Below are 16,988 nucleotides of genomic sequence, written 5' to 3' on the forward strand. Positions count from 1 at the left end.
AAATATCTCTAATAAGCAAATAAGAAAATAGCAAGAATTCCTGTAGATAATTAGAGAAAGAACATGCCCAAGCAACTCATGAAAATATGATATTAATAGTTATTAAATATATAAAAGAATATTCAATGTCCAGAGAAATAATAAAAAGGCAACTTGTGGCCATTGTGACAGAGTCAGACGGTGCTCACCAAATGTTCCATGTCCTCTTTGACATTTTTGAGCTTTTTTGTAGTCAGGCTGGGTTCTCTGACTGGTTTTGGTTAGTGCACTATGAGCAGACATGACATGCGGTAACTCAGCCAACATAATTAAGAACCAGTGTACCTTGTCTCGCCCTTCTCTCCATTGCAGCCATCTTAGAGACCAGGTGTTCTAGATGCTGCAGCTACAAGGTGGAAGATTCATGTGAATATGAGATAAATTTTTATCGTGTTAGGCCACTGAAATTTTGGCAAAAGCTTTGGTGTGTTCTAGAAACAGAAGGCCAATAAAGTTGGCCTGAGGGAGATTAGGAAGAAAGTGGCAAGAGATTATGTTGGAGAGGGATGCAAACCCTAGATCAGGGAGGACTGTGTAGGCAATAGTGGAGAGTTTAAATTTTATTTTTAGTGCAATAGAAAGTAATGTATCAAGGATATGCCCTCAAGAACCTTAAAATTGTTTCTAATCTCTGATCCAGAAATATGCAGAATCTGTTCTGAAGATTTCTAAGAAGAAAATCTTAAAAGTAGTCAAGGATTTATATATAATAATATTTTTTTCTTAAATTATAATAGCAAAAAGTCATTTCTAAAAACCCAGGAATGGGGGTGCCTGGGTGGCTCAGTCAGTTCAACATCCAACTTTTGATTTTGGCTTAGGTCATGATCTCAAGGTTTGTGAGTTCAAGCTCTGCATTGGGCTTTGTGCTGATGGTGGGGAACCTGCATAGGACTCTCTCTCCTTCTCTCTGTGTCCCTTCCCTGCTTATGCACACTCTCTCTCTCTCAAATAAATAAACTTTATTTATTTATTTATTTATTTAATTCATTTTTTAAAATGTTTATTTATTTTTGAGACAGAGACAGACATGAGCAGGGGAGGGGCAGAGAGAGAGGGAGACATAGAATCCGAAATAGGCTCCAGGCTCTGAGCTGTTAGCACAGGGCCTGACGTGGGGCTCGAATCCATGAACTGTGAGATCATGACCTGAGCTGAAGTTGGATGCTTAACCGACTGAACCACCCAGGTGCCCCTAAATAAATAAACTTTAAAAAAATTTTTTTAAATTACAGGAATGATTAAAGCCCCATTTCTTTCTTTCTTTCTTTCTTTCTTTCTTTCTTTCTTTCTTTCTTTCTTTCTTTTGAGAGCATGAGTGGGAGAGGGGCAGAGGGAGAGAGAGAGAGAGAGAGAGAGAGAGAGAGAGAGAGAGAGAATCTCAAGCAGGTTCCACATTCTGTACAGAGCCTGATGTGGGGCTCAATCCCCTGGGATCATGACCTTAGCTGAAATCAAGAGTTGGATGCCTAATCAACGGAGCCACCCAGACACCCCCTCATATTACTATTTCTAAATAGATCTTCTCCTAAAGGATTTTAATGATAGAAATTCTTATGTTGCATTTACAACAGCAACAAAATTTGAAATAAAGAGAATGTAGGAGATCTTCAATAATGTATAGAAAGGATGACCTGAATACATGGAGGGAAATACAAAGTTCCCGCATGCTCTGCAAGAGGTTAATATTAGAAAAATGTAATTTCTTCTTTTTATTCATCAGTAATAAAATTCCAATTCAATTCTCTAGAACATTTTAATTAAACTTTACAAACCTGAGTCTAAAGTTCATTGAGAGAAAAAAATGTCTGAGAAAACGAAGAATACTTTGGAAAAAGAACAATGCGGGCTCCTGCACAGTTGTGAACATTGACTCAGTGGAAAGAGTAGGGATTTAAAAAGAGACCCACGTTTAATGTGAAAATTTAGTGTTTGATAAAGCCAGAGTTTCAAAACAATGGGGGGAAAACAAACTATACAATAAATGGGTGTGGGACAATTGAATATCCATTCACATAAAAAGATAGCTCTGTCCCACATATAACACTCAGAAACACATTCTATGTGAAGGAAAGAACTTGACCTTTTAAACCGCTATAAATCAGTGGGGAAAATGTAGGTATAAAAAGCAACCAGGAGTTTTTCAAAGGGTTAAACACAGAATTACCATATCAGCCAGAAACTTCACTGCCAGGCATAAACACCTCAAAATTGAAAACAGAGATGCAGTAAAAGGTAGAAACAACCCAAATAGCCATCAAGAGATGACTGGATAAACAGAATGTGGTATGACACGATATTATTCAGCCTTAAAAAGGAGGGGATTCTGACACATGCTATGACATGGATGAACCTTGAAGGGATTGTGCTAAATGAAGCAAGCCAGTCTCAAAAGGACAAACCATTGTATGATTCCACTTACATTAGGCATCTAGAATAGTCAAATTCATTGAGACATATAGTAGCATGGTGGTTGCCAGGGGCAGCAAGAGGAATAGAGACTTATTTAATGAGTACAGAGTTTCAGGTTGTGATATTCAGAAAGTTCTAGAAATGGATAGTGTCAATGGCTGCACAGCACTGTGCATTTACTTAACACCCCTGAATTATGGCCCTTAAAATTGTTAAGATGGTAGATTTTATGTTATGTATATTTTAGCACAATAAAATTGCAAAAAAATTATTTAAGGAAGTACACTAGCAAAAAAAAAAAAAAAAAAAAAAGGCAACCATGAAGGATTGGGCTGGTGTCAGAGACAGACACTGTATCATATAGTATGGGAGGGATTTGAGAGGCAGACATTCCTAGATCATTGAGGATGAGTACAAGTTGAGATTATACAGAAATTGAAATTGACAATATTAAAGTGTAACTCAGAAAAAGAAAAAAGTTGAAAGAAAGAGAAAGTTTTCAAAGCAATAGGGTGCTTAAGGTTTTGTACATCGAAAACATAGAAGACAGATTTCCATTGAACATGACCCACGTAAGATTTGCAAACAGGCATTACAAATTCTTATTTAATGAGGATTTAATTACTGGTCAAAAAAGTAAAAGAAAATGAGTCAAAAAATTATTCTAGTTAAATTCATAACTTGAACAGATTGGAAGAAATCCCTACAACTTAATATTCTTCCCTGAATGAAGATTTAATTATGATCATGAAATGTCACTTGCACAAAAAAAGGCTCACAGGTAATTATTAGACTGGAACACAAAGGCTGAGTAAATAGCAAACAATTGATCTTATTCTGCAAAGACAGGCAAATGCAGAGCACTGACAGAGATAGAGAATATTAGCGCGATGTTCTTCAAAACAATGCATAACAGGGATTTTTGTGGCACAATGTTTACTGAAAAAAGAAAATTTTCTAAATTCAGTAGAAGTAACTTAATGCTAGAATGGCTAACCATGTAAGATAGAAAATAAATTGTGAAATAAATTATCACTATCTAGAATGGGGAATTTAATATATCATTATTGATATAATAGGTAATTCAGTGGGACAAAATACGATACAAAAATTTAAAAACCATATGTTGATCAGTTCAGTCAGATTGTGGCCGGGACAAAAGTTGTGTTGAACAACTAAAATGTATATGATATTGAACTAGAGACATCTCAAAACAAGGAGGTTGATTTTTCTACCTGTTGCAAAGAGTACATTTTTAAAACTTAACTGCAAAACTGAAAACTCTTTAGACGTTTGGCATTAGTTTAAAAGACAGAGGAGGGCAGCCTCGGGCAATGGCCCTGACATGGTTAGTAAAGGAAAAGATGCATAAGCCAGACTTCTGTCTGAAATATCCAGAGCTATTCTTTGTGCCTAGCTGAATTTTAATTGTGTATGGTTAGAATCTGTTACTAGGAGACATGGCCTTGACTGTGCCAATTACGATCACGTTTGGGGGGAACAATTCAGAGATTAAGCATGACAATCTCTGGACAGGTATAAAAATGGCATATTTTGAAGAAAGTCATATCAAATTTGAACATGCCACCACTCTCAGATAAATGGTAGGGAAATGTTGTGAAAGCAATTAGATATAATTTAGATATGATGCAAGATCCATGAGAAAAGTTACAGTGGCAGAAAATTCTCAAATAGAGTGAATTATGGACTTTGGTAGAAAAAGAAATAAATATTAAAATTGTACTCTCATTGCTTTTTAGTATTTAGAACTGATATTTGCAAAAGGTTATAAGAAACCCAAAAAGATCAAGTTACTGACTCATTTTAAAAAGGACTAAACAGGGGTGCCTGGATGGCTCAGTCAGTTAGGTGTCTGACTTTAGCTCAGGTTATGATGTCATGGTTTGTGGGTTCGAGCCTTGCATTGGGCTCTGTGCTGACAGCTCAGAGCCTGGAGCCTGCTTTGATATTCTGTCTGTCTCCCTCTCTCTCTGCTTCTCCCCCACTCATGTTCTGTCTGTCTGTCTCTCTCTGAACAAGCCAGACTTTTATTTATTATTTAAAAAATTTTTTTTTTCAAGCCAGACTTTTAAAATTAAAAATAAACATTAAAAAAAATTAAAAACAAGGACTAAATATAGTTCAAAAACTTTTAGAGCAAACAGTTTTTCTAAATCAAAGTGATATAAGAAATATGCAACTAAATGATATTGCAATAAATATAAGGAAATTAAAATAAGGAAACAAAAATATTTCAATGACTGAGGGACAAGATTTATGTGTCAAATAATTTTGAAACTATAGAGACTATTTATTGAGCACTATAGATAAGACAGAATCACGAATGAAGATAGATATGAAACAATTGAGTAATATATTATTATAATACAACAATATTTTTGGTTTTATAAAATCTGAGCATTGATAAATTTTAGTAGAATTTGAAGAAATTTAGTATGGCTGAAGCTATTCCTTGAAAAGATGACGAAAATCCTAAGTGAATTTGGTGCCTTTCTTGCTATTGAAGGGGATCAGAATATGTCACCCCAAAATATGCCACTTTGGCATCAGAATTATTTCAAGCTGAAGGCAATTAGGAGGCAGCACGCTCAGAAAAGGCTCTTTGCTCTCCCCCATCTGCCCAAAAGCAAGACATACATTTCCCTTTGTGAAGGTGTTCCCTCTCTCCTATCCTGCCCCCGAAGGAGAAAAACACTTATCAATGAAGAAAGAAAATCAACACCTGAGATGGAGGTGCACAAACCTTAGCAAAATAAGCCCGTCTTTCATCAGTTTCCCCCATATATGTACTTTTCTACAATTTACCACCTGTTGAAGGTCAGGACCCTTTTCCTTTGTCTGGTCACTTCTCCACAATTTATCAGCTTCTGTTAAAATGGAATACAAGCCCCCTTCCCTCTCCTCCTGAGTTCAGCTGTTACTTTGGTCTTTGCTTATTTTCTATGAAGCTCTCTGTGCATGTAAATATTCAGATACTAACATCAAATTAAATCTGTATGCCTTTTCTCCTGTTAATCTGCGCCGCATCAGTTGAATTTGAAGGTCCCAGCCAAAGAAACTAAGAGGGTAGGGAAAAGTTTTTCCTCCCCTACACTATTGATATTCCTTAGTGGTTTTGCCGGTGAGTAAACTATCGTCTCTTGGCTCCAAATCTACATCTACTCTTTGGTATTTGGCTTTGTGATGCTGGAGCTGGAACTCTTCAAACCACTTTTTTCCTCGGTAGCGGTTCTGATAGTCTGTGCCATTTTAGGGGTTGTCAGAGCGAGGTGGGAAGGCTGGGGCAGACAGACAGGACTTGCTTCTGGCCATTTGTTTCCTTTTCTGATGAGAGTCACCCCAGGCTTCTTCACCCTGGAAGCAGCACTTCCTCCCAGACGATGTCAGCGTGCAATTAACACTTGGAGAAACAGCCTTCTGATGCCCCATTTCTGATGCACCAGCCCTGTTCGAATATATGGTAGGATTTTTGCTTCCTGACTGGGTTCTGACTGATAAGGCAGCCAATAATTTTGAAAAAAAAATATCTTTCTGGGGCGCCTGGGTGGCGCAGTCGGTTAAGCGTCCGACTTCAGCCAGGTCACGATCTCGCGGTCCGTGAATTCGAGCCCCGTATCGGGCTCTGGGCTGATGGCTCAGAGCCTGGAGCCTGTTTCCGATTCTGTGTCTCCCTCTCTCTCTGCCCCTCCTCCATTCATGCTCTGTCTCTCTCTGTCCCAAAAATAAATAAAAACGTTGGAAAAAAAAATTAAAAAAAAAATCTTTCTTATTTGACTGGTGGTGGTCTGTGCCTAGGCAGTGTGTGTAGGAAGCCTGTCTTCTGGGGAGCGGAATCGTTGAGTTGCTGGGGGCCCTTGCTTCACTAGCTGCAGGACTCACTCCAGAAGACCCGATTCAGAGCTGTTTGTATGAATTTAGCAAAAGAACCAATACCGGAGTACGCTGCTCCCTGCTTGTTGTTCTTCCTGCTGCATTCCTTGTGGTCTTGAGGGATAATGCAGATCCGTTTCTCTCCCTCTACCTCCAACCTTGGTGCCAAGAGCCTTTCCCAGACAGACTGGCCCACTGCTCAGCCCTGTTGTCCTAAAATTAATCCCCCTTCCCATGTCTCTTCTTGCTCTTGGAATGTGTGAACACTGAGCTGGTTTGGCCTCTGGAATTGCTTTGATTGCTGCAGTAGCTTTCTCCTGACCTGCGTTTTTGGATGTGTAATTCTTTGCCAATCTGATCTTTATGCTTATTACTTTGCAGGAATTCTTTTGTAGCCTCTCGATGTTATGACTTTTGGTTTTCTAGCCCTATGTGTGTTTAGTCTTTTAAAATAGTATATTTCTCCTGTTTCAAGGGATTTTGAATCAGAGTAATGTTCTTAGTTCAGTATTTTCATCCAACCTTCTATGTACTTCTTTATAATTGTTTTTTCCCCCACAGTGTCTATAAATGGGTTTTGCTTTTATAATCAGAAGAAAAGATAGATTCCCACAAAGATTATGTTACCTCCCTTGTAAACTGTTAATCCCTCAGGGATATAAACTTTTAGTTACTTCTGACAGAAACATAACTATTTTAATTCATGAAATCTCCAGGGGCAACACATTACAACTTAATTTCTTATATAGTGTTTTATTTATTTTGTAATTGCAGGGATAAATAATATATGAAAATGAAATGGCAATTATGATCGTCATATCAGTGGAAATATTCTGAAAGTCATTTGAATCAATTTAAGGCTGATAAGGGCTTATTGTACATTTAAAAATTTACTTATCTAGGTATCTTTTAATATTTTGGCTCAGAATCTCCAGTGATTTTCAGGAACTAAAGTAAAATAAAATCTGTCTGAAGTAAACGGAAAAAGAATGAAATGGTTGCAAATCCAACATGTAAATATTGCAAGTATTTGTTTGTGAATGCAACATGTAGATATTGTGTAAATATTCAGAGTCCTCAAGCACAAGGGCTCAGTAGGTAAATGATGCTGATTATTTTGATAAGGCTTATTGAATACCTGCTGCATGTCAGGTATTGTTCTAGTGCTGGGAGTACAATGGATGAACAAAGTGGATATGGTCTCTGTTCCCCATGGAACTTTTACTCTTGTGGGGGATATAGATTTGTAGAGAGGCATTTACCATATGGTGTGCCAAATAATAGGGTGAGATAAATCCAGGGAGATCAGAAAGCTCAGAAGAGGGAAACTTTGGTCTTGAGTATCAGGGAATAGTAGACTATGTCATAAAGAGCTAATAAAGAAACGGATGAGAGAGCTTTGAAGGCAGATAACAGAGGCGTGTCCTCTTTGTTTCAGCCTCTTGGATACACTGTAGCCTCTGCCTAGAGTGTTATAGCCGTCCTACTGGATAGTGCCTCCTGAAACAAGCATGTTTTGAGGTGCCAGTAGTCCCATATGTCCTTCTCTGTGATCTGTCTATTCCTTTCTTTGGTCCCATAACCATACCTGTGTTGTGTCACCTCATTTTTCTTCCTTTGTCTCCCTCTTTCCTCCTCTCCCTTACCCCCATACCTGATTGCAACCAAGGTGGACATTTGTTCCATACTGTTGGCTGAACACTGACCAACCAGAGTATGTCTTCTTGATCTTTCTAGAGAATTTGAAGCAAGAGGCACGGCAGCCCTACTGAAGCACCGTCTGTTGAATGCCTAAACTAATTACCCCTCAAGTTGATCCATAGGAACCAAAGTTAAAGTACATTTTTGGAGCTTTCAGAATAAATGTTATGTTTTTATTAAACTTTATAAAATTTTTCTTTATCAAGTATACTAATATTAAATATTTTAAATTATGGTAAATGGAACCATATTGTTCATATAAGTTGTCACAATATATTAGTTCCTTCCATCCAAATCATAAACTGTCAATATAGGCACTGATGTATTTAAAAGCAGACATTTGTGTTTCAATTTGGTTTGAACCAAAGGTTTGTTAGGTAATCTAAAATTAAGTTGAAATTATTTTGATTTAATTTTGATCTATAAGATATGCTTTTCAAATAGGACTTGAAGGGAGGAATGCCATCTGTGGTGATATCTATAGTGTTCGTTGGGGTATCTATAGTGAAGCTGTGTTGTAGATTTCTATTTCAGAATTTAAAAAATCAAGTTGTTGAGAGGTGATGTAGCAGAATGTAACAGTTAGCTATTGCCAAAATCTGCTGCATAACAGACCATTTCACAACTCAGTGGATAACAGTAATTAGTTTCATGGACCTGAGGGTGGACTAAGGGTCGGGGCGGTTAATAGGGGCTGGATTAGATTAGAATGGCTTGTCTCCTCTCCACATGTCTCTTGTCCTTCTCCTGAGACTAGCAGGCTCACTTAGGTATGTTCTGCTTAGAGGTAAAAGAAGCAAGTCCACCCATATAAGGTCTCTTGAAGGCAAGCTTCAGAAAGAGTACAGAGTCACTTCTGCCTCAAACAATTGTCCAGTGTAAGTCTGATGACCACATCCAAAGGCAAGAGGGAAGGAGGTATGGCACCACTCTCTGAGAGGGCACTGCAAAGTTTTATGGAAGAGGCCATGTATACAAGGAGGGATGAAGAAAAAGGGGGAAGTGCTATAATATCTACATAGAAAGTACCTCGTTGTTCATCAAACTGTTTCCTTTTCTTCCTGGTGCCCATAGCTAGACCTCATTTCCTTGCATCTCATGTAGTAATATCTGGCTGAATGATCAAGTTCTTTCCAATGAAATGTGAGCAGAAATGATTTGACCCGTAAAAATGTCTACTTTCTTGTTTTATTTCTCATTCTTTGGTTTGATGCAGAAAAGCTAGGACAACTTGAAAGCCAGGTGGTAAAGACAGTCAGAAGCACAGGATGAAGGAGGCTGTGTCTGTTCAGTAACTCCCATTTGGATTTCGTCTGAGAGAGAAATAGAATTTTATTGTGTTGGAGTCATTACTGATTTGGGGGTTTGTTTGTTATAGTGGTGAGAATTACCTTAAATAATATATGTGATATATATATCTATATCTATATATCTATATGTATCTATATATCTATATATAGATATATATAGATACATATAGATATATATAGATATCTACATATGCCTCAATCATGGAGGAAATAACTTGATTATCCTGAGGTTGGAAGGAAATTCTTCCCAGTCACCTGGGCAGGACTGAGCAGGAACACTTTTGTGATCAGAACAAGTCCCTACAAACGGATCTGGGATGGAAATGTCCTTCAGCATCAGGTTTTTTTTTTGTTTTTTTTTTTGTTTTTTTGCATTCTTCTCTTCTTGGTTCCATTGGACTGCTTTAAAAGGAATGAAAGAAGAAGAGTATTTGGAGAGGAAGGTTTAGGGTGTGGTTTTCATTTGGCTATATGATCCGAGGCTTTGCCAGGCTATGCCCACGGCCAAGGCCAAGCCCACTCCAAGAATCCTCCTCTCGTAGTAGAACCCCAGGCATGCTCTCATTTGGAACGTAGAATGTCTATTTTATTTTAGAGTTTAGTTCCAGACATGTAATCCATTATAAGTTTTAAAACATTATCCACTTGGGCTTATCATCTTCAACAGTCATAAAAAGACTCTTTAATTTTTAAATTTAGAACAATTTTGGGGGCGCCTGGGTGGCGCAGTCGGTTAAGCGTCCGACTTCAGCCAGGTCACGATCTCGCGGTCCGTGAGTTCGAGCCCCGCGTCAGGCTCTGGGCTGATGGCTCAGAGCCTGGAGCCTGTTTCCGATTCTGTGTCTCCCTCTCTCTCTGCCCCTCCCCCGTTCATGCTCTGTCTCTCTCTGTCCCCAAAATAAATAAACGTTGAAAAAAAAAATTAAAAAAAAAAAAAAAAAAAGAACAATTTTGCCTCATGAAGAAGTATCCTGAATTTACAAGAGATAATACTATTCTACCCCATCCCTCACATAATCCCTCACTACAGCTTCTAATGTCAAAAATGTGACTTCCTCTAAACTCTTCCATAGATTCCATTCTCTATTTAATGAAAAGTAGAATGTATCCATTACATCAGCGAACCTGAGGGTAAACATTTGAACATCACCTCATTTTATGAGTTAGAGAGAATGCCTAATTATCTAGTTTACTAGATATTCACCAATGCCTCTTTGGCCCTCAAGAGATATAGAAGAAAAAGAGATTAGTATTAGAGATGAAAATAGCTTCATCCTAAACAGAGTAGCAATTAGAATTTTTATCTTTAGGCCATTTGGGTTCTTACTATAATTCCCTTTCTTGCCTTCTCTCTCCTCAATTTCCTCAATTCTAGTGGATTTGTCCTTACAGTTAATAGTCACAGCTAACATTTATTGAACACCTACTGGGTCTCAGGCATTTAACATACATTTGCTCATTTCATTCTCAGAAAAGTCCTATGAGGTAGATGAGGAAACTGAGGCACAGCTGGTAAGAGATCGAGCCATGGTTTGAAGCCAGACAGTGTGACTCCAGAGGCTAAACTCCTTTCTGCTATTTTACAGGTGAATAGCTAAGTCATATGGTTCCAAACATTATTTAGTCTTTTGCTATACAAGCGTGATGAACTCTGTTGAGAATCTCCAATAACTTTGTTTTGGTGGATTTGAAGCTGTCAGGTAGATGAAAAAGGCCACTTTTAAAGGCCTCTTCCTTTGTTCATATAATAAATGTGGCTAATTGGTGGCAATAGTGGATGCAAACATTTCTGTTTATGTACTTTATATACTTCAGGCCCATGGAAAGCTAGATCCTTAAATTATCCAACTGTACATAGTCTCGTCACAACATTTACTGTTGATTTAAGGTTATTTTCAATCTATATTTCATGGGAGCAGGGCTAGTACTCAGTGGGAACCAACCAGAATGCTGGCTATCTTGGTTGTTAAAATCATGACATACACTAGGTAAACAGATATTGCCCCAACAACCCTTTCACTCCAGACCCTTCTCTGATATTTCTATTTCTCTGTACTATCCCTCAACTGAGGAGTTAATGTCTGGCACAGGAGGGTGCTTCCTGGACGTGGTCTTGCTCTACGGCCAGCGTCTCTTGCTCTGGACCTCCGTTAATTCATCTACACAGTGGAAAAAACAATACCTGCTCTGTCTTTGTCTTGGATTGAGGGGAGGATCATGGGAAAGAAAATGGCTGAAGACTTCCTTTCCAAACCAACAAATACAAATCCCAGGGAATGTCACCATGTGAGAGAGTTTCTTTTTCTACCATGCAGGGGACAACGAAGGACTTCTGGATCCACCAGTATTCCTCAAAGAATGGCTGGGATTCTGCAGTTGTTTTCACACATAGAATTAGGTGTTAGATGTTTTGTGAAGTTTCTAATGCTTTCTATATTTATAGAATACAGAGTATGGAGTATATGACTTTTTACCGTAGGCCCTTTCTCTTCTTTTTTCCTCCAAAATGCACTCTCATTTTCACTAATTCTAAAATGTAATCAGAGTGTGTGCCAGAAAATTAACAGCATGTGGGTAGGAAATTGAAGGTTAAAAAACCTGTTCTGTGTGCTAATTGTACTTTGAGAAACAATGCAAAAACAAAATGGTGGATTTAAAATTTATTTCAAAAGTCGGTTGCCACCCTCAAATTTACCATCCTAAATTCATATATCATACAATTTACCCATTTATAGTGTACAATTCAACGGCTTTTAGTGTATTCACAGAGCTACAGAATCATCACTAACACAAATTCTAGAACGTTGTCATCACCCCTCAAAGAACCCCATACCTTTGAGCAATGAGCCCTCGTCTCTGTTTGAGCTCTCTTTGAGCAATGAGCCCAGTCTTGTTTCCTCTACCCCCCTACCAGCTCCAGACAACCACTAATCTATGTTTTGTCTTTATAGATTTCCCTATTCTGGACATTTCACGTAAATGGAATCATATGATATCTACTCATTTGTAAATGGTTTCTTTCACTTGGAATAATCTTTTCATGGTTTTTATGACATCTTTTAAAAAAAATGTTGATTAATTTATTTTGAGAGAGAGAGAGCGTGTGTGTATACACGTGAGGGGCAGCGAGAGAAAGAGAGAATCCCAAGCAGGCTCCCTGCTGTCAGTGCAGAACCTGACATGGGGCTCAGTCCCATGAACCAGGAGATCATGACCTGAGCTGAAATCGGAGTCGGGCATTTAACTGACTGCGCCACCCAGGTGACCCTCTATGACATCTTTTTGAATAAGAGATCATGTATTGTCTTTGTATAGCTACTATATTTGGTGGCTCTATGTATGTTTCTACATATTGCCTCACCAAATGGACCATAAACATTTAGGGGTTATGTTGACTTCTGTGGGTTTTACATGCCCAAAACAGCACTGCCTGTTGTTGGGAAATTCCACTTCCAGACCCGGATTTGGCAGAGCAATGGAAGGGGTCCTTAAATAGACCCTTTCTCCCAGAGGTCAGTCTGGGGATGGACACCTGGCCCAGCTGATCTTTCCCTGGCATTTTAGAACTGAGATGGAGACATGGGATCCCATGGCCTCTAGAGATGGGGTTGAGGTTGTCATGTCTACTGCTATGTGGAAGAAGGTTGTACATAGCAGAAGACAATGGAGCCTACACAAAAAGATGAGCCATTTGGGATAGCTAGCAGCATTCACATTTCTGACTCCATTTATCTCTGAGGTCCCCCTGAATTCTTGACCCTCCCATGTTGTCCATAGGGCTCACTATTATACATTTCAACATATTCTGCAGCAAGTATTTAGATATGGGAATGATCACTGCACTTAAAATATCTTGGGAGGGTCCACATGTGTGGGTCACCTATCTCTGGGAGTATCATTATAATGGATAATCATGACCTACATTAATTGATATTAATATTTAGCACCCTAGGTATTTTATATTAGTTTAACATGTTGTACATGAGCAAATTCAAGTTCTCAATTCATATTAATGGTATATCACCAAATTTTGTGGGTATTTTTTTGATCATAAAAAAGTGTATTACATAGCACATGCCTACATAAAATACAATCAAATATTTTCTTCCACATTTCACTAGTTTGAATGAATAGAAGTTCTTTCTCGTTTGGACTTGCTTAGTTATCATGAAATAAGTAATTGAAAATAGACAGGAAGAAATCTTAGGCATGCTAAAATGTACATTTTAGTATTTTGTGCATGCACTGAGTACTAAGAAAACTGAAGTGCAGAATTAATCTATTATGACTTTGTGGCATTACATCTATCTATTTGCTATTTAAAGAAAAGGTTTGGGTCTTGACACGTTAAAATTTATGAGACTATAAATATTCCTATTTATTCAGGTGCACATAAAAGGCAAACTCTAAGAAAAAAGTCCTGACCCCTTTTACTACTCTTTTTCTGCGTGGGTGTGTGCGTTGCAGAAAGGAAGTCTTAGCATTTATAACAATTTTGCGTGTTTGGTGGAGATTCCTGGACTTTTTAAATGCCCCCCTCACCGCCCCCGCCCCCCGCCCCATGGCCTATTTTACTGTTTTCAGACAAAGTTTAATATCAGTTTTTTACTAACTGATGAAATGGCTACATGGGCAAAGCTTTGAAGGAAAAAGATAAAAGAAAAACAAAGGTCTAGGGAGGGAGGATGGAAGAGAGAATATGATGGGTGAGGAGGAAGGGGTGGGATCTGAACCAGGTTTCTGACAAGCAGAAGAATACATTTCCTGGGGCAGGAGCAAGAGGCAGATGGTTCTGGTCCCAGCAGGAAAGAGATCCTGCATCTGGGCGGTGGGCCTGAGTAGCTGTGGTAAGCTGCCGGTCCTGTGATGGACTATGGGGTCTGCATCAGGGGGAGGATCCACTCTTAGGCATTTGTAGTCAGATGGAAGGTGTGGGGCTTCACGGGTGTGCAAGTTTTCTCATTCAGGCAGAGTACGGGGATCCAGGTGGGTTCATCATGATGAAACAAGACCTAAGGCTGGGAAGATCCAGAATGCAAACCTCCAAGGGTTCTCCGAGCCACACTTAGCCCAGTGGATAGGGACTTTTCAAGCCATCTTACTTGGAGGACTGCCAGGGGATGGTGGAGGCAGAGCTGGCTGGGTTCTGAGATCCAAAGAAACTCCGCTTCAACCATAGAAATTACTTTTATTTTCTTTTTGTACAAGGGTGTGTGTGTGGGGGGGTGCATGATATTTGACAGAAAAAAGAATTCTGTTATTAAATTATTAAGAAGGTAGAAATCTTCTCTAGCCTGACATTAAAAAGGAGGCCAAAGGCTGCTCTGGTGGGAGCTAAGCTTGTCCTTGTGTCTGAGAATGGATGGGCTTCCCCCATCTTTAAAGGAAGTCATTTTGGCCCCAGCTGTCCGTGGTCACCGATGTCATGATGAGCCACGGAAAAGGCACAAGGAGGAGATGCTTCCTGGAAGAAAAAAGTGAGGTTATAGGAAGTGATGATATAAGGAAGGATCACTGGTAGGTTAGTGATCCTCATAGAGAGGCCACAATTATGTCATTTGACCACTATCCCAATAGCAGTCAGAGGCCAAGTGTCACATGGGGCAAATGAGCAAGTTTGCATATCCTCTAACAGATGTTTGTTTCCAGGAAGGCAGGTATTTTATTTATTTCACTCAGCTTTTGGTCCATAGGATTTGCCATGTGACTGGCCTATAAAATTGAGTCAGCCCTGGGGACAGGGAAATGAATTTATTTGGACTCAGCCAAGAAACCAGACCTAGTAGCTTGATCAAGGTTAATCAATAACTTGATTCAAGTTATGTTTCCATTCTGTATTGATGACAGGGAAGAGGGGCCTTTGCAGACCACCCACCCCTGGCCTCACCCCTTTACCTCTTGCTTGGGGTCCTGTTAGGCCCAACCAACTTGAATGGGCCATCACCCAGAATGAAGGCACTCAGCACCAGTGATTACACAATGAACTTTGAAGATTGCAGACCCCTAACTGTGGAAGTCTGAGGACCACCCCCATAAATGTTGCTTGAGTGTATAAAAAAAAATGAAGGCTCTTAGGCCTTACCTAAAATCCACTGAATGAAAATTTTGGGGGGTGGGGCTCTAGAATACACATTTACACCAAGCCCCAGAATGTCTTAGGCATTCTAACCTTTAAGAACTATTGCTTTAAGGCCTAGAACGGCTCAGATATAGAAGCTTTAAATCTAGAGCAATAGGATTCCACATTGCCCTCCATGCTGTTATTCTTGACTGAATAACAAAGACTCTAGAAATTGTATTGCAGGGAATTACTGTGTCTCAAGAATTGCTTTACTGGTGGTGGGGTAGGGGGTACATCTTAGGGTAAGACCAACCTGTGATTGTTCACTGGGAGAACAGAAAGGAGGGGAAATCTCAAGACAGGGAAGAAAGATTAGAAATCGGGGTGTGTGCATAAGAGGATACCCTATAAAAGAGCGTTTAGTCCTTTTTCCCATTGGACTCTGGGAAAAGTTATATTTGACATCCAGATTTAATCACTCCCTGGTTAACTCCTGTGTTTTAGTAAAGTCTGTTAAACACATACAGTGTAGTTTGCATTGGGAAATTAGGGGCAGAGTAGTTAAGTGTGGCTTTCCTAAAACCACCTTGTGGAAGAGGCCAGTCTGTCTGTGACAGCGTTAGTTAAAAGCTGCAGCTTACAGAAGTTCGGGAAGGGCCACAGGGTAGTGAGTGGTCCTACAGCATGGCAGGAAGGGGAACAGTGAGGACAGCAGCCGTCAATTGTCACTGTCCCTACTGCTGCTCCTATTTTTTTCTTTAACTTCAGGCACATTTTTATTTCTACTGTTCTTTAAAACTGCTGTTGTAAAGGTCACCAGTGACATCTGAATTGCCAAATTTAATGATAATCCAAAGGTCTCCTCTTCGACCCATCAATAGGCATTTGACAAAGCCGACCATTTCCTTCTCCAGCATCTCATTGTTGACTTCCAGATCAGCTTTCAAAGTTGGTTTCCCTGCTGCCTCCCTGGGTGTTCCTTTAAATCCCTGTTAGTCATTCTTTCTCAATATTGGCACGACCAGGACCCAGTCTTTGGCCCCTTTATTCAACCCATGGACAGTGACTCCCAACATACTTATCTCCACGTCCAGCCTCTCTTCACTTGTAAATCCTAGTGCTGTCTATGCATCCCCACTGGCATTACTTTTCCTCCTCTGCTGCTTCAAACTCGCTCCTCCTCAGCCTTCCTGTGTCTCTAACTTATCCCTGACTCTTCTCTCCCTCTCATAGCCCATATCCAGTTCTGTTGGTTCTACGGCAAAATATACTCAAGATGTTCCCACCTGTCACCATGACCACGCTGGCCCAAACCACTGTTATCTCTCATCTGGATTTTTGCAATAGATCTAGATGATACCTAAGAGGCCAGCTGCTTCTACCCTCACCTGTGCAGTAAAAGATGAACTCAGTAGGTCGGGGCTGTCCCAAACCTTGCACATTTTATTTTATTTTCAAATTGATTGATTGATTGATTGATAGAGAGACCAAGCAGAAGAGGGGCCGAGAGAGAGGGAGAAAGAGAGAATCCCAAGCAGGCTCTGCATTGTCAGCGCACAGTCCCATGTTGGGCT

This window comes from Prionailurus bengalensis, chromosome D3, assembly GCF_016509475.1.
Source record: "Prionailurus bengalensis isolate Pbe53 chromosome D3, Fcat_Pben_1.1_paternal_pri, whole genome shotgun sequence".
Classification (NCBI taxonomy): Eukaryota; Metazoa; Chordata; class Mammalia; order Carnivora; family Felidae; genus Prionailurus; species Prionailurus bengalensis.